Here is a 22,075-nt window from a genome sequence, read left to right as displayed (position 1 = left end):
TGCTTGGGCCAGGTGCAGTGGCTCACGCCTGTAATCTCAGCACATTGGGAGGCTGAGGTGGGTGGATCACCTGAGGTCAGGAGTTCGAGACCAGCCTAGCCAATGTAGTGAAACCTCGTCTCTATTAAAAAATACGAAAAATTAGCTGGGTGTGGTGACGGGCACCTGTAACCCCAGCTACTCAGGAGGCTGAGGCAGGAGAATTGCTTGAACCTGGGAGGCAGAGGTTGCAGTGAGCCGAGATGGCACCATTGCACTCCAGTCTGGGCAACAAGAGTGAAACTCCGTCTCAAAAATAAACAAATAAATAAATATCTGCTGATACATATTTGACCCTTCAAAGGGGTGATGCAAGTAATATTTTAACAGAGAGCTCTGTTAAATTTATTGGAGTGTTCAAGTTACAGCAGATTTAGGGAGCAGAAGTCGTATTTTCTCACTCTTCTGTTTCATGACGAACAGTACTACTGTGCAAAGAGCACAGACTTCAAAGTCAGATAATACTGGGTTCAAATACTGGCTCCACACCAGGGACAGATCCAGATTCTGTGGGGACTAAAGCTTATGCAATTTTGAAAGCTCCTCTTAAGAAGAATAGGCCAGGCATGGTGGCTCACGTCTGTAATTCCAATACTTTGGGAGGGTGAGGCGGGCGGATCACTTGAGCTTGGGAGTTTGAGACCAGCCTGGTCAATATGGTGAAACCCTGTCTCTACTAAAAATACAAAAATTAGCCAGGTGTGGTGGAGCATGCCTGTAATCCTAGCTACTTGGGAGGCTGTGGCAGGATAATCACTCTAACCCAGGAGGCAGAGGTTGCAGTGAGCCAAGATGGCACCACTGCACTCCAGCCTGGACAGCAGAGCAAGACCCTGTCTCAAAAAACAAAAACAAAAACAACAAAAAACAAAATGATGGATACAGAATTAGGTATAGGACCTTGAATAGAGCCTATCTAAAGAAGAGTGCCTGAGGCTTGAGCTTCATTCGCTTTCTGGTTAATCTGTGTCTGTCTGCCATTCATTTCTGACACTCAGCTTCTAATCTCTGAAATAAGGGTAAAAATTCGTATTTCTCATGGTTGTCAGAAGATCAATTGAGACAACCTAACTGGCAGGCCTAGCACAATGTTCATGGAGCAGGCACTCAATACATGATTGTTGATAATAATAATAATGATAACAAATAATAAAATACTTCAATTAGAAGCCAGATTTTTGTTTGTTTGTTTTTTGTGTTTTTTTGAGTTGGAGTATCGCTCTGTTGACCAGGCTGGAGTGCAGTGGCGCAATCTCTGCTCACTGCAAGCTCCACCTCCTGAGTTCATGCCATTCTCCTGCCTCAGCCTCCCGAGTAGCTGGGACTACAGGCGCCCGCCACCATGCCCAGCTAATTTTTTTGTATTTTTAGCAGAGACAGGGTTTCACCATGTTGGGTAGGATGGTCTCGAACTCCTGACCTTGTGATCTGTCCGCCTCGGCCTCCCAAAGTGCTGGGACTACAGGCATGAGCCACTGCACCTGGCCCTGTTTATTTGTTTTTGAGATGGAGTTTCACTCTTGTTGCCCAGGCTGGTTGCAGTGACACGATTTTGGCTCACTGCAACCTCTGCCTCCCAGGATCAAGCAATTCTCCTGGCTCAGCCTCCTGAGTAGTTGGGATTACAGGCACCCATCACCATGCCCAGCTAATTTTTGTATTTTTAGTAGAGATGGGGTTTCATCATGTTGGCCAGTCTGGTCGGGAACTCCTGCCCTCAGGTCATCCGCCCACCTCGGCATCCCAAAGTGCTGGGATTACAGACACGAGCCACCACACCCAGCCAGAAGCCAGTTTTTAATCATGGTTTTGAAATAAGAACATAATATGGAGAAAAATTATTTTGTCAGTTCATTTACCCTTCAGCTCTGCAACTAGCTCTCTCTAGAGGCTAATTATTTTGGTTTATCCAAAGCTGCCTCTCCAGAGAGACGACTAAGTGAGAACAAGAAAATAGAGCATCCAAAAACAAAGACAGCCAGGCGCAGTGGGTGCGGTGGCTCATGCCTGTAATCCCAGCACTTTGGGAGGCCGAGGCGGGCGGATCATGAGGTCAGGAGATCGAGACCAGCCTGGCCAACATGGTGAAACCCCGTCTCTACTAAAAATACAAAAATTAGCCGGGCATGGTGGCGGGCTCCCATAATCCCAGCTACTCGGGAGGCTGAGGCAGGAGAATTGCTTGAACCCGAGAGGCAGAGGTTGCAGTGAGCCGAGATCCTGCCACTGTACTCCAGCCTGGGCAACAGGGAGAGATTCCGTCTCAAAAAAAAAGAAAAAAAGAAAAAAAAAACACAAAAACAAAAATTAGTCAGGCATGGTGGTGGGCGCCTACAGTCCCAGCTACTTGGCTGAGGCAGGAGAATCTCTTGAACCCAGGAGCCAAGGTTGTGCCACTGCACTCCAGCCTGGGCGACAAGAGCAAAACTGTCTCAAAAAACAAAAAACAAACAAAAAACACAAAGGCAGATAGAGTATTATGGGAGAGAGTCATTTGCAGGAGCCTCAAAAGGCCAGATTTCTACCATGTGGATGTCAATAAGAAAAGATATTTAAGCATTTCACACCTTTCTAGGCTTTCTCAGTTAGCCTAAGGAAGGCAGATTTCAAGGTGCATTTTGGAGAGAAGACGGCTGGATAGACACTATCCTGCAGCTTCAAGTTCTTAGTCACTTGCAGGGAGACTCTTGGCACTTGTTCTGCTGTGTCCTGAGGGATTAACTAAAAGCAAGAGGCCCCTGGGGTCGGTTCCTTCCCCCTAGAGAACCAACAGTATTTGCAGAAAAGCTTCCACTTACTTACATTCTCTTCCCAGGGTTTGAGTTTCTTAAAAAGGAGGTATCTTAATACAGGTTTCAAAAAAAACATGATAGGAGTCCTTCCCTACCTTGTGGCTCCTCTTGGTTATCTGTGGGCTTTTTGTTTAGAGTGACTGGGTTTTGTTTGGGTAAGAAACAATAAATGGGGTATGTGGTCGAGAAAGGCCGAAAGATGGTAGGAGGCAATTAGATTAATTAGGTAATTAAAGGGAGATCTGTGGGTGATTATTAACTTTGTTGCTAGCTACATTTAGGCATCAGTACATGTCTTATTTTTGTTACTATTTACAAATGACTCATACCCTTTGCTACTCAACAATCACAAAATATTCACATTTCTCTTCAGAAATTCCTCTTTGTAATACTGAAGATGAAACAGAACTTCTTTTTCTTTTTATTTTCATTTATTTATTTATTTTTTTTTTTGAGACAGAGTCTTGCTCTGTCTCCCAGGCTGGAGTGCAGTGGCACAATCTCGGCTCACTGCAACCTCCGCCTCTGGGGTTCAAGCAATTCTCCTGCCTCAGCCTCCTGAGTAGTTGGGATTACAGGCACCTGCCACCACACCTGGCTAATTTTTGTATTTGTAGTAGAGATGGGTTTTCACCATGTTGACCAGGCTGGCGTCTAACTCCTGGCCTCATGATCTGCCCGCTTCAGCCTCCCAAAGTGCTGGGATTACAGGCATGAGCCACCATGCCTGGCCAAGACTTTGTTTCTAATCTCTGGCAAAATGATCATTTCTCCTCCTGCTATACCTATTTGTCTACCTCTTAAGAACATGGGGCGGTTCTGGATTTGTCTATTGTCTCCAAGCCCATTTTCCCTAGATTCTCAATATCCACAATACCTGCACTGTGTCATGATGCTATTTTAGAATATTAACTATGGGTTTCATCCCCAGAATTTTCTTTTCTCCACAGCCTTTCCCCAGTGAACTAAATTGTCTCAGCTTAGGACAACATGAACCCAAAGAGGAAGGAGTCTTTTGTTGGCTTTTGTGCCACGATCTTGTGGGAAAGAGAAAGGACTCATGCACAAAGACAACATTTGAGGCTTGCAGGAATCTACCTCCAGATGAGATCAGGTCCTCCGACTGAGGGGAAGGTGACTGGAGAATTCAGAAGCTTGTGGCTCCCAGTCCCTGTGCTGTGGCCCCCCAATAACTGCACCAGGGAATTAGGAATGGAGATGAGAGGAATTCCCTGAAAACTGTTTTGGTGTGTTCAGTGGTTGTTAGGTGAAATCTTGTACAAGGAGGGTGTGTGGCCACTATCAGGCCACCTGGGGGATTGTTGCTTTAATAATTTACAATTATGACTTTGGACAATGTCTGGAAAAACACAGGGAAATTTGCATGCAAACAGTCCATTAACAAAGAAACAGGGAAAAAATGAAAATTTGTGAGAATGAGGGGGAACATTCAGATCACTTTAATCTAGTGTGCGTGAAGATTGTGCTCGTTCAGTACATTTCAGCTCAACCAGTATAACAGATGATATGCGGGAGCAGAAAGCCTCCCTCCCCCATGTCTTGCCATCAGCGAAGTCCTTGGAAATTAAATACAACCCAGGGGAAAATCTGGGGGTGTAGAATGACCCTAGCACATCTAATTGCAATCTGTGATAACTGCTGCTCTGGCAAAGCCCAGGAAACCACGCAAACCAGTCCAGGGGGACAGGGAAGGGCTCCCTGAGCAGAGACCTGAAGGGTGAGTTAGAGATAACTAGATGTTTGTGAAGGTAGAAAGAAAATCCAGTCCCTGGGCTGGCAATTACCTGGTGAGCCACTCAGAACCATTTTAAAAACATTGTCATGAGGAAGATGATGAGTAAACAGAGAACTTCAGGAAGGGACTGGTCCATGGTGGCAAATGCTGCAGAGAGGCCAAGCAAAATAAACACCAAGAAGAGTCCATTGAAATACCATAGAGGACATTGGTGCTGACCTTGTCAAGTACAGCTGGAGCAAGTTGTGGGAAGAAGGCAAAAAAATTTTTTTTTTCCCAAGATGGAGTCTTGCTTTGTCACCCAGGCTGGAGTGCAGGGGTACAATCTCCGCTCACTACAACCTCCGCCTCCTGGGTTTGAGCAATTCACCTGGCTCAGCCTCCTGAGTAGCTGGGATTACAGGTGTGCACCACCATGCCCAGCTAATTTTTGTACTTTTAGTAGAGATGAGATTTCACCATGTTGGCCAGGCTGGTCTTGATCTCCTGACCTCGTGATCTGCCTGCCTTGGCCTCCCAAATTGCTGGGATTACAGGTGTGAGCAACTGTGCCTGGCCAGAAGTCAAAATTGCAGGAGGTCGAGACACATGGAAGGTGTAGAAATAGAGATGGTAAATGGAGAAAACTCTTCCCAGAAACTTGGCTGTGAAAGAAATGGTGAATGGCAGTAGTGAAAGCCGGACTTGAGGTCGAAGGAAGAGGCTTTTCCGATAGGGAGTCTTTGCACATGTACAAACATTAGGAGGAAGCAGCCTGTCCAGAGGGCAGGTAAAAGACAGGATGGAGACTCCTAAAGAGCCAGGAAGTGACACAAGCCAAAGCCCAGGTAGGAGCGTGGCCTAAAAGGGAGGAGAAAAGAATGAGAGTGGATGCAGATGCCTGTAGATTTGGTGGCAGAAGAGGGAGCTGTCTACAGCCTCTACTTTCTCTGTGACATGGGGAGACGATAGGATCTGCCAACTGGTGAGGGGCATCAGGAGTGTGGATGCGTTGGAAGGGTTGGCAAAACCAAAGAACTGAAGAAGGCAGAAAGGATTTGAACTAGTCATTACAGTGGTTACAAATTCCAGGTGTATAAGAAAAATTTCATCTTCCTATACTTTTCCAGTGTTTCTATTTGAAGCTCTCATTCCTTTCGATAGTCAATGTTTCATCTCAGTCAATTCATGAAGAGAGGACAGGTAGGCAGCTGGGCACATGGGTCTGGTAGCTCAGAAGAGGAATATGGGCTGAAAATGTCAATTTGGGATTCATCAGAATAGTTTGTCTTCTTGAGTCTTGGGAAGTATTGACTCAGCTCAGGGAGATGGAAGAGGCTGAAGAGCCAAACTTGGGAAAACCCCAACATTTAAAGGCCCTTGGAAGAAGAAGACTCTTCTGTGAAGAGTCAGAAGGTAGGAGGGAAAGCAGGAGAGTACCATGTCCCAGAACTAAGGGAAGTGAGTATTTTAAGTAAGTGGAAATAAAACGTCAACTAGGATTAGAATTATAAAATATCCACTGGGCCAGGTGTGGTGGCCCATGCCTATAATCCCAGCACTTTGGGAGGCAGAAGTGGGAGGACTGCTTAAGGTCAAAATTTGAGACCAGCTTGGGCAACATAGTGAGATCTTGTCTTTACAAAAAATTTAAAAAAAAATTAACCAGGCACAGTGGTAGTGCCTGTAGTCCCAGCTACTCAGGAGGCTAAGGCAGGAAGGTTACTTGATCCTCAGGAGGTCGAGGCTGCAGTGAGCGATGATAATGCCACTGCTCTCCAGCATGGGTGACAGAGTGATACCTTGTCTCTAAAAAAGTAATCATAATAGATCAGGAGTGATGGCTCATGCATGTAATCCCAGCACTTTGGGAGGCCAAGGTGGGTAGATCACTTGAGGTCAAAAGTTCGAGACAAGCCTGGCCAACATGGTAAAATCCCATCTCTACTAAAAATACAAAAATTAGCCAGGTGTGGTGGCACACAGCTGTAATCTCAGCTACTCAGGAGGCTGAAGCAGGAGAATCGCTTGAACCCGGGAGACAGTGGTTGCAGTGAGCCAGCATCATGCCACTGTACTCCAGCCTGGGCGACAGAGAGAGACTCTGTCTCAAATAAATAGATAAATAATAGTAATATAATTAATTAAGTAAAATATCTGTTGGATATCCTGTATTCTTCTTTCTTTGGGTTGAGGCACAAAGAACAGTGAGAAGATATAGTCATGACAACAGTCATAATATCTACTATTTATTGAGTACATAGCTCCTGATTATGTCATTCAGCTAGCCAATCAATCAACCACATATTAACTGAGAACACAGCATGTGCCAAACACTAATGACAGTGTTTCCTCTCATGGTGCTCATTAGAGCTTCTCAACCTTTTTCACAGTCACACATGAAAAATCATACCCTTTGTACATCCCCAGAGGTAAATGAATGATGAGGCTACTCAAGGCTGCCTGAGCCCCTTGGCTGCCCTGAGGGCTGGGAGATCAATATCCCATCATCCCCTGCCTCTGATCAAAATTCTTTCTTTCAATATCTATTCTGATATTGAATGTGACTGTAGAGGAGTTTTATTATTATGAGGGCAGAGGTGAGGACCAGCATAGGGTAAAAGCTGCTAGTAGTCTTCAGTGGGTTAAGTAAGAACCTTGGAGAATGGGGCTGGTTTCAAAAGCTTGGAGCCGAAAAGAAAAACAGAAAAACAGCATTAGATTGTTCCGCTTTCAGTAATGAGGAGAGAAAGAGAGACGGAAGCTCATTCTAAAAATCAGGAAATGGAAAAAGTTACTCTAAAAATTAGGAAGATTAAACTGAGGATCTTTAACTAATCTGAGATTCAATCCTAAGGTTTCAGAGGTGAAAACACTTGTGAGTTTCTGTTGGCACATCTGTTTGTAGACACTGATGCCTGCTCATTGTGCACTGTGCACAGACGGAAGCACCCTGAGAGCATCTTGTTTCCTGCAATAGAGTGCAACTGAAAATAAGGCTGCAGGAATTAAATCAGATTGTCAATGGAATAGTTGAGTTCACTATGAAAAACAGCCCCATTTAGCTAAAATTCATTTTGATCTGTCAATGGGAAATTATGAAGCCCTTAAAAAAAAAAAGAAGGGGGCCTGGCTCAGTGGCTCACACCTGTAATCCCAGCACTTTGGGAGGCTGAGGCAGGCGGATCACGAGGTCAGGAGTTCAAGACCAGCTTGGCCAACATGGTGAAACCCTGTCTCTGCTAAAACTACAAAAATTAGCTTAGCATTGGCCAGGCACGGTGGCTCACGCCTGTAATCCCAGCACTTTGGGAGGCCAAGGCGGGCGGATTACGAGGTCAGGAGATCGAGACCATCCTGGCTAACACGGTGAAACCCCGTCTCTACTAAAAATCCAAAAAAGTAGCCAGGCGTGGTGGCGGGCACCTGTAGTCCCAGCTACTTGGGAGGCTGAGACAGGAGAATTGCTTGAACCGGGACCCAGGAGGCAGAGGTTGCAGTGAGCTGAGATCACGCCGCTGCACTGGGCTACAGAGCAAGACTCCATCTCAAAAAAAAAAAAAAAAAAAAGGACTGAGGCATTTCTATTTCTCCTGATGATCTGGAAGGCTTTCCAAAGTATATTTTTCAGCAAAGGATAATAAGGTGCAAAACTGTATGTTTAGAGTGTTATTAAAAAATATATGTATAGCTATGTTTGCATATGCAAAGAATATGGAAGGATGCAGAAGAAACTGGTAAGAGGTGACCCATGGGGAAGGGAGCTCAGTGGCTGGGGATCAAGGTGGAAGGTTTTCGTTGTATACTCTTTTGAATTTTGTACCAAGTATTATTTATTTAGTGAAAAAATATATGGAAATACAGGAAAAAAAAACTTTTGATGAATCATTTCTGCAAGGTTCATTTGTAATGCAAACAGACACTCCCTAATTTGCTTTGGAAATGTTGACATTTGTGTACTGGATTTTCTTAAAGCATGAAATACCAGTGTCTGCAAACCACACCCCGGGTACTTAAATTTGAGGTCACTGACAAAACCAGCCATACAAGTATGACTTTCCAAAAACCTAAACATTGTTGAGAGAAGCAGAGTGAGTGCCAGGGCTTGATGCATCCCCAGCATCTGAGAATCTGGAAGGGACTATGGAGAGTTGGTGCAACCTCCTTTTTTTTTTTTTGAAATGGAGTCTCCCTCTGTCGCCCAGCCTGGAGTGCAGTGGTGCGATCTCGGCTCACTGCAAGCTCCGCCTCCCGGGTTCAAGTGATTCTCCTGCCTCAGCCTCCTGAGTAGCTGGGATTACAGGCACATGCCACCACGCCCGGCTAATTTTTTGTATTTTTAGTAGAGACGGGATTTCACTGTGTTACCCAGGATGGTCTTGATCTCCTGACCTCGTGATCCACCCGCCTTGGCCTCCTAAAGTGCTGGGATTATAGGCGTGGGCCACAGCGCAAGGCCTGCAATCTCCTTTCTTCAGAAATCAGGAAATGAGGGTCCAAAGGGGAAGAGACTTGCCTAATAAAAAGATTGTGCCATTTTGTGTAAAAAAAGTGAGAAACATAAGTCTCTGTATCTATATTTGCTTCCAATTGCATGAAGAACTCCAGAAGGATACACAAAAACAAATGGGAAACTGTACAGAGAGGGAAGGGGAACAATGAAAGGATGCAAGACAGAGGTAGAAATGACATTTTCACTTTTAATCTTTTATAATCCTTGATCTATTCTTTAAAAGAATGCAAAAACATTAAAAAGAGAGATGGACCATGACATCTCTATGACCCACAGTGCAGTTTTCAAGGACGACATCATGAGACTGTGTTCAGAGACAAATTAAGAATCCTGTGTTGGGAGCGGTGGCTCACGTCTGTAATCCCAACACTTTGGGAGGCTGAGGCGGGTGGATCATCTGACATCAGTAGTTGATCAGCCTGGCCAACATGGTGAAACCTCGTCTCTACTAAAAATACAAAAAATTAGCCGGCTGTAGTGGTAGGCACCTGTAGTCCCAGCTACTCGGGAGGCTGAGACAGGAGAATCACTTGAACCAGGAGGCAGAAGTTGCAGTGAGCTGAGATCGTGCCGTTGCACTCCAGCCTGGGCAAGAAGAGGGAGACTCCGTCACACACACACACAAAAAAACCAAAAAAAAAACCTGTGTTGAAATCACAGATCAAATTCTACTGCTTCAAATACCAATGACTATTTAGAATATTTTGTCATATTGAAGTTTTGTCTTACTGAGATTTGTTTGAGATAATACAGGCCATCAGTTGGGCTTAAATCTCATTTTTAATTATAGGCAAATTTGTCAAAATTGTGTGATAACAGCCCATTGCTAGTCTGTGGATCCAGTCATACCAGGAGGTACCACAGGGCAGGAGAAAAATCAGTGGACAGGAAGTCAGGAAACCTGATTCTAACCAAGTTTTGTAACTTAATTAACGTTGTAATTTTGCGCAACTTAATTCCTCTCCTTAGGCCAGTTTCAACATCTGTAAAATAAAAGGACTACATGAGGTGATCTCTAGGTTCCCTCTTAGCTCTGATATGATTGGATTCTGAAACCATTATTAGCAATTTAGAATGAAAAGGAAATTTATGAGGTCATTTTTGACATCTAGGAGACGGTAACAGGCAGTTGGGCCTCCTTTTGCTCCTTTGACTTGTAACTACATGAGAAATAGCAGGTGATCTTCTTGGCCCTTTTCTCTTAAGCCCACACCCTGATGGTGATTATCTAGATCCAGGTTCCTGAGAGCATTTTAGGGAAATGTTAATCATTCTCCACAAAGCATCTCAAATGCATTTGGGAAATCCTGTATAATAAGTGTTCCTGATGGAGGGTCAGAATGCAATTAAAGGTCCTGAGAAGTCCTGCAAAAAAGAAACATGTAACTTTTACCTAACCCAGCACTCTGCACATTTATGGATATAAAACCCTTTGGAGAGAGAGAGTGAGAGAGTGTGTGTGTGTGTGTGTGTGTGTGTGTGTGTGTGTGCGCGCGTGCTATTACCTCTATTTGGAACAAATGGGATCCAAATGCTTCCATTTTTAGGAAATTTTTGAGATCAGTTATCAGATGGCAGTTAGGACAATTCTGGGGCCTCTGCAAATATGGAAGATTTAGCACGTTCCTAAGGGAGCCTGAGAATCTTGTGATTCATGCAGCTCTCCACCCCACCAGTTTTCTTTCAACAGTGGGAGCCTCAGAAACTCCGTTTTACGGGGAGGTTCCCATCTAAGCACAATTAGGTCAATGGACATCTTATCCCTTTCACTTCTGGCTTTCAGAATTTTTCAGAACTATAATTTTTATTCAGAAATTATAATTCTCTTTCCTTCCCCCCTAAGGCCTTCAGTCTACATTTGCATATATATGTGTGTGTATATATATATTTATATATATGTGTGTGTGTGTGTGTGTGTGTATATATATATATATATATATATATATACTCCCTCCCTCCTAATATCTGCAATCCCCAGTGGGTAGGTGGGAAAAGTTATGTGTCATTTGGGCACTGGACCTGACACACTTCACATCCTTTATTAGTTTTCGAGTTTTTTCACCCTCAATTCCCAAAGAAACATTGACTCATCACAACATACACACACAGTCATTTGGAAAAAATTAATTTAAAATGTGTATCTCTTAAGACTTCTCAATTATTTTCATCCCATTTTTAAGCATTCAGTTTAAAGAAACTAAAAAATCTCTAAGCAGGCACAAACATACAGTCAAAGCTCTCATTGTTTTCTGGGTTGCTATATCTCCAAGTCTGAAACCAAGGAACAACATGAAATGCTATTTTTGCATTTAGTGCTTTCTTTACTCAGAGGTTTCCAGGCTTGTAGTTCAAGGATCAGGATAAAAATGACCAGCCAGACAGCTGTTGCAGGCCCAGCTAATTATACTAGTGCTTCCCTGAAGGGCTTGAGCTGCAAATAAATTCTTTTTCTCCTGGCCAGGCTTGGTCATTGGCAGTTACTCTGGAGTATATACACTGCCTGGGCTCAGCGCTCTCCCTCCCAGAACAGTGTTTCCTAGAACAGTGGGAAATAAATGGAGGTGAGGAAGCTGCTGGATTGGGGTGGAGGATGTGCCCACTGACTCTCCCATCCACCCTGTGGGTTTTTTTTTCTAATTAATTTATTTTTTTCAGACGGAATATCGCTCCGTCGCCCAGGCTGGAGTGCTGTGGCGTGATCTCGGTTCACTGCAACCTCCGCCTCCTGGGTTCAAGCAATTCTCCTGCCTCAGCCTCCCGCACAGCTGGGACTACAGGTGCCAGCCATCACGCCCGGCTAATTTTTTTTGTATTTTTAGTAGAGACGGAGTTTCACCATGTTAGCCAGGATGGTCTCGATCTCCTGACCTCATGATCCGCCCGTCTCGGCCTTCCAAAGTGCTGGGATTACAGGAGTGAGCCACTGTGCCTGGCCCCAGTTGTTTTTTTTTTTTTTAACACTTTGTCTACCCTAGCGCAATTCCCTGATGGGTTGTCTTTTTTCTTTTTTTCTTTTTTTGAGACAGTGTCTTACTTTGTCACCCAGGGTGGAGTGCACTGGTGCAATCTCAGCTCACTGCAGCCTTGACCTCCCAGGCTCAAGCCATCCTCCAATCTCAGCCCCCAAAGTAGCTGGGACTATAGGCGCGCACCACCATGCCCAGCTAATTTTTTTTTTTTTTTTTTTGAGATGGAGTCTAGCTCTATCACCCAGGCTGGAGTGCAGTGGCGCAATCTCAGCTCATTGCAGCCTCTGCCTCCTGGGTTCAAGCGATTCTCCTGCCTCAGCCTCCCAAGTAGCTGGGATTACAGGCGTGTGCCACCATGCCCGGCTAATTTTTGTGTTTTTAGTAGAGACAGGGTTTCACTGTGTTGGCCAGGCTGGTCTCGAACTCCTAACCTCAAGTGATCCGCCCGCCTCAGCCTCCTAAAGTGCTGGAATTACAGGCTTGAGCCACCACCCTCATCCTTTTTTTTTTGGCATTTTTCATAGAGATGGGCTTTCACCATGTTGCCCAGGCTGGTCTCGAACTCCTGAGCTCTAGTGATCCTCCCGCCTTGGCCTCCCAAAGCGCTAGGATTACAGGTGTAAGCCACCTTGCCCACATGGTGGGTTGTCTTAATTTACTTAGGAGTACCTGCTGAAAGTTATGTTTGATAAATAAAGGGAGGGCCATGAAATTAAGTAGGAGGTGGGGACACTAAAGAGAAAACAAAACAAAACAAAACATGGTTGGGGAGGGATTATTTAGGAGGACGGAGGGTGGTTAATTTCATGTGTCAAATTTGTTAGGCTATAGTGCCCAATTGTTAGGTCAAATGCTAGTGTAGATGTGAAGGTATATTTTATATGTGATTAACATTTATAATCATTTGACTTTATTTAATTTTTGTTTTTAGACGGAGTCATGCTCTGTCGCCCAGCTTAGAATGATCTCTGCTCACTGCAACCTCCGCCCCTGGGTTTCAAGCAATTCTCCTGCCTCAGCCTCCTGAGTAGCTGGGATTACAGGCATGCGCCACCACACCTGGCTAATTTTTGTATTTTTAGTAGAGACAGGGCTTTGTCATGTTGGCCAGGCTGATCTCGAACTCCTGACCTCAAGTGATCCACCCGCCTCGGCCTCCCAAAGTGCTGGGATTACAGGCGTGAGCCACTGCACCTGTCCTCATTTGAACTTAAATTAAGCAGATTACCCGCCATACTGTGGGTGGGCCTCACCCCATCAGTTGAAGGCCTTAAGAGCAAAAACTGAGGTTTCCTGAGGAAGAAGAAATTCTGTCTCAAGATGGCAACATAGAAATCCCAGCTGAGTTTCTAGACTGCTGGCCTACCCTGTGGATTTCAGACTCAAAACTGCAACATCGACTCTTTTCAGTTTCCAGACTGCCCTGCAAATTTCAGACTTTCCACCCTCCACAATTGCATGAGCCAATTCCTTAAAACAAATCTCTGTATCTCTATATATTCTCTACATAATTTCTATATAGCCCTGTGATTCTGTTTCTCTGGAGAACCCTGACTAATACAGAGGGCTCCAGGGAGGATGATCCTGGAGAAAAAAATGGAGCTGATAATGAATTGTGAGTTTGACCATAACCTGAGAACATTTTTTCAGTTTTGACAAAGAGGTTGCAGAGAAGTCAGTGATCGCTATTTAAAAATGAAATTATGTAGGAGAAAAAACTGAAGCTATTGTTAACTCCAGGAAAAACAAAAAGTGGTACATGAAGATAATCTGACTCAATTGTAAACACTGACTACCGATTTAAGAGGGATGGCAGTGGTAGAAGAAGTTGTGGTATAAGTGAGTTAAATCCTCATCTTAATTGAGGAAATTGAAAAGATTTAAAAATAAAAACTTAAGAAATAGCAATGTTATTTCAAAACAAGGAGATAAATGGCAGAAGAACAACTAAAAGCTTGTAAAGCATCTGCTTCTGCTGAGTGAATCTGGTGGGAGTGGGTGGGGCAAGGAATTGCTGTTTATCATTATGAGTCTTGTAGATCATTTAATCTTTTTCAAGTCTGTACATGTATTACTTTGATAAAAATAAAAACTTAATTAAAAGGTTATGGGGTCCAGTGTAGAAAATTTGGAAAGTACAGAAAAGTATAAAGAAGAAAATATAACCACTCACAATTCCTCCACTCAGAGAAGGCCACTGGGCGTATCTTAGAGGAACAAGATTAAATGAATTTGTGAGATTAAATAGAGCTTGAAGATTTAAAACATCACAATTTAGATATAAATGAACAAATAACAGTATAATACCGCATGTGTAGATATAATTACATACAATATAAGCATATATACTATGATTCCATGCATTTATATGTGTATTAGAAAGTAGTCTCAGCTGGACAGAGTGGCTCATGCCTGTAATCCCAGCACTTTCAGAGGCCAAAGTGGGAGGATTACTTGAATCCAGGAGTTAGAGTCCAGCATGGGCATCACAGGGAGACCCCATCTCTTCAAAAAATTTAAACATTTGCCAGGTGCAGCGGTGCATATCTGTAGACCAGCTACTTGGAAGGCTGAGGCAAGAGGATCATTTGAGCCTGGGAGGTTGAGCCTGCAGTGAGCCATGATTGTGTCACTGCACTCCAGCCTGGGCAATACAGTGAGACTCATTTAAAATACACACACACGGCCGGGCACGGTGGCTCACGCCTATAATCCCAGCACTTTGGGAGGCCGAGGTGGGTGGATCACTTGAGGTCAGAAGTTTGAAACCAGCCTGGCCAATATGACGAAATCCCCTCTCTACTAAAACTGCAAAAATTAGCCAAGCCTAGTGGTGCACGCCTGTAATCCCAGCTACTGGGGAGGCTGAGGTAGGAGAATCTCTTCAAGCCAGGAGGCGGAGGTTGCAGTGACCCCAGATCACATCAGTGCACTCCAGCCTGGGTGACAGAGCGAGACTCTGTCTCCAAAACAAAACAAAACTAAACACACACACTCATGCACACTAGTCTCAAGGCCAGGTGCAGTGGCTCACACCTATAATCCCAGCACTTTGGGAAGCTGAGGCAGGTGGATTGCTTGAGCTCAGGAGGTCAAGGCTGCAGTGAGCTGTTATCACGCCACCGCACTACAGCCTAGGTGACAGAGCGAGACCCTGTCTCAGAAAAAAAAAAAAAAAAAAAGATAATCTGGAGGAATACCCACCAAAATGTTACTTGGTGGTTATGTTACCAGGGTGGGACCAGGCTAAGGCAAGCAAGGTTCCTAGGACACTCAATGTAAGGCTGCCTTCACTCTCAGCATTCTGCAAATGCAGGAGTAGAACCTGAAAGTGAGTGTCTTCTTAAATGTTATGCCCTCACATGCTTCACCCTAGTCTTGGCCTTGGTTGGGACCTACGGCTGCTGGATTATGGGCACTTTCTCCTTCTTGCTTTTTACTTGGATATATGTTCAAGTTCCTTGCTACTCTAAGTGTAGTACATGGACCAGCAGTGATAGCATCATCTGGGGGCTTGTTTGAAATGCAGTATCTCAGCTCTGTCCCAGACTTCAGCCAGATCTGCTCTTTAACCAAATCCCAGGAGATTTATGTGCATGTCACAGTTTGAGAGCACTGGGCTAGCAGGCACCCAAGCATAGTTCCTGTCCTCTTATGAAAGGAATATTCAGAGGCAATTGATGCCACTGCCCCAATGGGTGGGGCACACACTGCTAAGGGGTAAGATGCCTGTTTTTAAAAAGAGTTGTGGTTCTTTCCAAGTGGCTCAGTTTTGGCTGGTGAAGCAATCATAGGTCAGCTTGATAAAGTAGAGGCAGGTGATTCCCTTGGGACAAAGAACAGGTGAGTTGAGCAGGTGAGCAAGACACTCACCTTGGGCACAAAAACTCAGTAATCAAGATAAAGACTATTTTAATGCACTGCTTTTCAAAAATCAAAATTAATGCAAAAAAATCCATAATGAACAAAACATCAAAATTTAAAATAAAGCTCGACTCACTGTGTAAGGTGGTTCATGCCTGTAATCCCAGCACATTGGGAGGCTGAGGTAGGAGGATCACCTGAGAACAGGAGTTTGAGACCAGCCTGGGCAACATAGTGAGACCTGACTCTACAAAAAATTAAAAAACTAGCCGAGCAAGGTCGTGCGCACCTTTGGTCCCAGCTACTCACAAGGCTGAGGTAGGAGGATTGCTTGAGTCCAGCAGTTCGAGGCTGCAGTGAGCTATGATTGTGCCACTGCTCTCCAGCCTGGGTGACAGAGTGAGACCCCGTCTCAAAAAACAAACAAACAAACAAACACGGGGATGTGACAACATCAGAATTATGCAGGTCAGATCATTCTAATTTCCAACTCATAGTCTGGGATGGGTATAAGTGATTTCAGTTTTGGTGGTGGTGATAGGAAAGGGATTCCGATGCTTGAGTGGCCAAAAAGAATGACAAATGTCCATTATAGTTATTGGAATCTTGGTAAAATGTCACCTTTTGGGTTCCTGTAGAAAGAGCAGCATAATTTGGCTGGGCTGTTTTGAGGAAAACTTTAGTGCTTATTTGAGTTGTGGTACAGATAAATTAATATAGGAGAGGGCCGGGTGCTGTGGCTCACACCTGTAATCCCAGCACTTTGGGAGGCTGAGGCAGGCAGATCACAAGGTCAGGAGATCAAGACCATCCTGGTTAATACGGTAAAATCCCGTCTCTACTAAAAATACAAAAAATTAGCCGGGCTTGGTGGCGGGCGCCTGTAGTCCCAGCTACTCGGGAGGCTGAGGCAGGAGAATGGTGTGAATCCGGGAGGCGGAGCTTGCAGTGAGCCGAGATCGTGCCACTGCACTCCAGCCTGGGCAACAGAGCAAGACTCCGTCTCAGAAAAAAAAAAAAAAAAAAAAAAAAGAAGAAGAAGAATATTAGCTGGGCATGGTGGCACGTGACTGTAGTCCTGTAGTCCCAGCTACTCAGGAGGCTGAGGCAGGAGAATCGCTTGAGCCCGGGAGGTGGAGGTTGCAGTGAGCCGAGATCGTGCCACTACACTCCAGCCTAGCGACAGAGCGAGACTCTGTCTCAAAACAAAACAAAACAAAAACCACCCCCCCCCCCAAAAAAAAAACATATATATAAGAGAAGAGAGAGTGAAATTCCTCTTCTGAAACTGGGAAAGTTCCAGGAGGAAGATAAGGTTTGAGCTGGGCTTTGGAGGAAGGAAAGGGAAGAGGAGAAAGAACATTGGATTTGCAGACAGAAAATGGGGTTCCCCTCTTGGCTACTTGGCTTACTAGCCGTGGGAATTCAGACAAGTTACTTAGCTTCTCTGAGTGTCAATTACTTTATCTGCAAAACCTCATGTGTCACTGCCAAAGTGAGGACCAAGTGAGATTAAATAAGTGAAAGTTGTTTGTAAACTGTAAAGCATTATGCAAACATCTTGGACTGTTATTAAAAGCTTAAGGATGGGTAGGACTTTGACAACAGGCATTTGGGGAGAAGGGCCTCTGGGCAGAGAGAATGAAAGGCGAAGTGATTGATTGATATGTATGTAGTGATTGATTGAGACAGGGTCTCCCTCCGTTGCCCAGGCTGGGGTGCAGTGTCATGATCATGGCTCATAGCAGCCCTGAACTTCTGGGCTCAATCAACCCTCCTGCTTCAGCCTCTGCAGTAGGTGGGACCACAGGCACGTGCCACCATGCCGGCCAATTAAAAAATTTTTTAGAGGTGGAGTCTTCTTATGTTGCCCAGATTGGTCTCAAACTCCTAGGCTCAAGCGATCCTCCCACCTGGACCTCCCAAAGTGCTGGAATTACAGGCACGAGCCACCGCGCCTGGCGAGAAGTGATTTTTGTAAGAGGCTAGACAAAAGGAAACTGGGCTTTGAAGATGAAATGAATGAATGACTCGCAGCACATGCTTCCTTCTCTCCCTAGATGGCCCCTTTGCAGGCAGTCAGGGACCATGTCTCATTCATCTTAGTTTCCAGGAGCCTGACACTTTGTAGTTGAGGGCGTTGTGCTCCATTCTCAAGAAACGAGAAGTGCCCAAAGGCGGGGTAGGGGGATGGGTGGGAACTATACAGGTGGTAACATTTCATAGAACTACACACACACTCACACACACGCACATGACTGCATATCAAACAGGTTAAATCCGAGTATGGTCTGTAATGAAGTTAATTGTATTGGTTTAGTTAATTGTATTGTGCGAATGTCAATTTCCTGGCTTTGAGAATGTTGTATCTTAAGAAAAATGTTGAGGTAAGCTGGGTGGGTGATGGTATAGGGAACCTGTATGCATTAATTTTGCAACTTCTTGTGAGTCCATAATTATTTCGAAGTAAAAAGTAAAACAAAAGAAAACAAGGGAACTTCCCCCTCAGCCCAGCCTACTTCGAGACCACCCCACACTCACACATCTGGCCTCACCCAGGTCCAGCCAGCCCCAGGCAGGGGGTGAAGGGAGGGGCCGGGCGGGGCCACGCACGCGCAGTTCCGCAATCCCGGCCGCACCGGGAAGTCGCGCATGCGTAGTTTCGGTCCTGGGGGTGCCGCGCCAGCCCGTCTCCGCGGCGGGGTACCGGACCGCCTTGGCCGCTTAGCGCTCCCGTCTTTTCCGGCGGTTGGAACGCTTCCTGTTGTCCTCACCCGTAACCGCCTGTCGCCCCCTGTCTCAGAGTCCCTCACGCGTCCCCTCCCGTCTTTGGCTCGTTGGCTGCCGCCGCCGGGGCTTCGCCAGCCTTCACGTCGAGACTACTGGCCGAAGGGGCGTCTGCGGCTCTCCGCCGTCCCCAGCCCTGCCTCTCCCGGGGCTCTGGTGAGTTGCTTGCTGCCGCCGTCTTCACTCCATCCCAGGGTTGTTCCTTTATCTCCTCCTTCCCCAACCTCCGACTCCTTCTTGGGCTTTCTCCTTCTCGCCGGCGCCCTCTTTCAAGCCCTAACCTCTCAGCCTCTTGGCCTCTCTCCGCCCCTCTCCTTAACCCCCTTCTTTCCCCGTCTCCAGATGCCCCTTGTTGGCCCTCTCCACATTTTTCCAGTCCCAGCCTTTCCACCCCATCCTTTCTCTTTCTCTTTTTGCGGTTGGAGCGGGAGCCAGGCTCTCTTTTCCATGTTGCCACCTTTGTCTGCTCCCTGCCACCAGTCAGTCCCTCAAGGAACTCGGACATCACCAGTTTTTATCTCCTTTTCCTTCTTCTGGGGTCTGTGAACTGTGGTCTGAGGCAGAGATGTCGAAAGCCCCCCTTGGGGTGTGGTATCTTTGAGTCGGCTCCTTTCTCCGTTAGTCTTAGGATACGGGGCTTCAGATAAGCTTAAAATCACAGGAAAAGGCAGGGAAAATTCTTAAGAAGAGAGTGGAAAAGCAACAGCCAGAGGAAAAAGTCGATAAGGGCTTAGAGGAAAGTCTGTGTCAGAAAGCGGGCAGAACAGCGGGCAGAGAGACCAGATCTCTCAGTTCATTTTGAAACGACTAAAAGACTCGGAGAGAAACTTGTTCTGTTTGAAATGCACCGAGGAGGGTTGGAGTGAAGTAGACCCTGAGTGTCTCCACCCTTTGAGCTCACCCTGCCTCTGAATTAGCCAGGCAGTATATTTGGTTTCCCTAAACATAAAACAACCACCACCACGATAACAGGCTCTCCTCCCCACCCTAAACGTTAGACACCAGCTTCCTCCTAAGAGGAGAGAACGTTATGGCAAACAATTTCATGTCCCAGCCCTATCCCCCATCACACATAAACTCCTAGGAATGAACATCAAAAATGAGTATATTTCCTAGTTAATCTTTCTTAAGGTGCTAAGTGCATAGCACTGTGCATGAAATGCGGGAAGAATATTAAAACAAGTATAAGACATGGTGCTTGCTTTCTAGTGTAGGTAGAGATTACAGTTCAGTAGGATTTACAGTTCAGTGGGAGAGATTAGACGTGCGACTTAAGCAATAATCTTAGCTCCAATGTTGAGTCGTCCAAGTGAAAGATAATGGATTGTCAGTCGCAAAGAAATAAAGTCCATATTGTTGAGAGAGGGTTATTTATTGTGATCACAGAGTACCATTGTAAAGTCAATCAGTTAGCCAGGCATAACCATATAGATTGAGTCACATAATGGTTTTCATTTGACTTCCTTTTGAGTTTACAGGCCTTACACCTGACTTTTATGAGGATCAATTCCTTTTTTTAATTTTTTAAAACTTTGAAGAATTCCTCAGCCACCTATTATTTCCTAATTCTTCAGAGTTGAAGAATGAAACAAATAGGGCAAAGGCCTCCAATGGCTTCTAGTCAGGGCAGGAAGGCTTGAATTGTGGAAAACCTGATGGATAGTCCTGTCTTAAGAAAAGTTGGTTGACCCAGTAAACCTATGAATTGCTATAGGGCAATATTAATTACATCTTTTGATTAGAGGATATTAGAACTAGGCTAAATTTTTTATATTGCAATAGAGGAAGTGGAGGAGGGTTTAAAGAAAGGTCAAAGGGAAAGAGAGTGCAATCTTTATATTAGAAACTCTAAAAGTTGAAAAACACTCTGCTTAAGAATTTGTTGGTCTAATATGTGAGCATCTTTGAGTTCATTTAATGTCCTTTTGATCTTTTTAAAAGTTTAGGTAGTAATGCCAGCCAGCTACTTAAATTAGTCAAAACATTTTTGATATATCCATCAGTGTAAATGTAGTCTTTATTCTTTTTTTTTTGAGACGGAATCTCACTCTGTCACCCAGGCTAGAGTGCAGTGGTGTGATCTTGGCTCACTGCAACCTGTGCCTCCAGGGTTCAAGCGAGTCTCCTGCCTCAGCCTCCCAAGTAGCTGGGATTACAGGTGCCCACCACCACGCCTGGATAATTTTTTTTGTATTTTTAGTACAGACGGGCTTTCACCATGTTGGCCAAGCTAGTCTCCAATTCCTGACTTCAGGTAATCCACCTGCCTCGGCCTCCCAAAGTGCTGGGATTGCAGGCATGAGCCACCGTGTCCGGCCATCTTTATTCTTTAGCTTTGTTGACAACTAAAAATCATTAACTTGCTCAACTTACATTTGTTAACTGCCTGTTATATGGAAGGCACTGTTTGCCTTAGGGTTAAATACTAGCAGATTGTTGTGTTTTGTTTGTTGTTGTTGTTGTTTTTAAGACAGGGTCTTGCTCTGTCCCAGGCTGGTGTGCAGTGGCACAAGCCGAACTCACTGAAACCTCTGCCTTTCCAGCTCAAGCAATCCTCCCACCTCAGCCTCCTGAGAGCTGGGACTACAGGTGTGCGCTACCACACCTGGCCAATTTTTTGTATTTTTTTTAGCGACGGGGGTTTTGCCGTGTTGCACAGGCTGGTTTCAAGCAATCTCCTACCTCTCCCTCCCAAAGTGCTGGGATTACAGGGGTGCACCAGTGCCCTGGGAAATTGTTACATTTTTATGTTGAAGTAATTTCAGTTATTAAAATGTAACTACATATATGCAGTTTCTTCAGAAATTTTCAGACAAGGAAGTACAAAACTCTCACTTGCTTTTGACATGTTTTTAGATCTGGTTTTTAAATTTCTTCACCAAACACACTTAGAGTGCATGTGGTTTTCATTGTGGGTGGAGGGGGGTACAGGCTGACAAATAAGGAACCACACCCAAGCTGCACAAACCAAACAGAGGTTTTTTTTTTTTGTTTTTTTTTTTAATTCCTTTAGTGATACTCTAAAACATTTGAGTTTGCTTTGGTATTAGTTGAAACTTCCCCATAAAAAATAATGTGATATTTTATAGTAAGGTAGCTCTTAATGCAGTGTCTTAAATTTGTTTTTACTGATCTTTTTGGCACATGATGAATCAAAATGTTTGACTCTCAAGTAGAGCCTTAGTTTTGAATCTCTGCTCTGAAGGAATTATTTATGTGATTTTTGTCTGAGTATCTTTTTAAATAATTGCTTTTTAAATAATTTTAAGGCTTTTTTGAACAAGTGTTTTATAAGCCTTAGTGTAATCCACAAAACAATTTAAAAAGCTACTAAATATTAAGGGGGAAAACCATAAAACTTTTCTTAAAATGCACT

The 22,075-nt window shown here is 44.7% G+C and overlaps 1 protein-coding gene across 4 annotated transcripts in view; it reads left to right on the top strand.

Moving 5' to 3' along the window:
• Positions 1-18,100: 18,100 nt before the first annotated feature.
• Positions 18,101-22,075, top strand: part of STK38 (serine/threonine kinase 38) — a 73,833-nt gene continuing 69,858 nt past the window's right edge. The window contains exon 1 of one of the 4 annotated variants that reach the window (XM_063724671.1): positions 18,101-18,855. The gene's annotated coding sequence lies outside the window, so the exon portion shown is untranslated. 4 annotated transcript variants of the gene reach the window in all.

Source organism: Pongo abelii, chromosome 5 (genome assembly GCF_028885655.2).
Source record: "Pongo abelii isolate AG06213 chromosome 5, NHGRI_mPonAbe1-v2.0_pri, whole genome shotgun sequence".
Taxonomy (NCBI): Eukaryota; Metazoa; Chordata; class Mammalia; order Primates; family Hominidae; genus Pongo; species Pongo abelii.
This window is presented reverse-complemented; position numbering and strand designations above follow the sequence as displayed.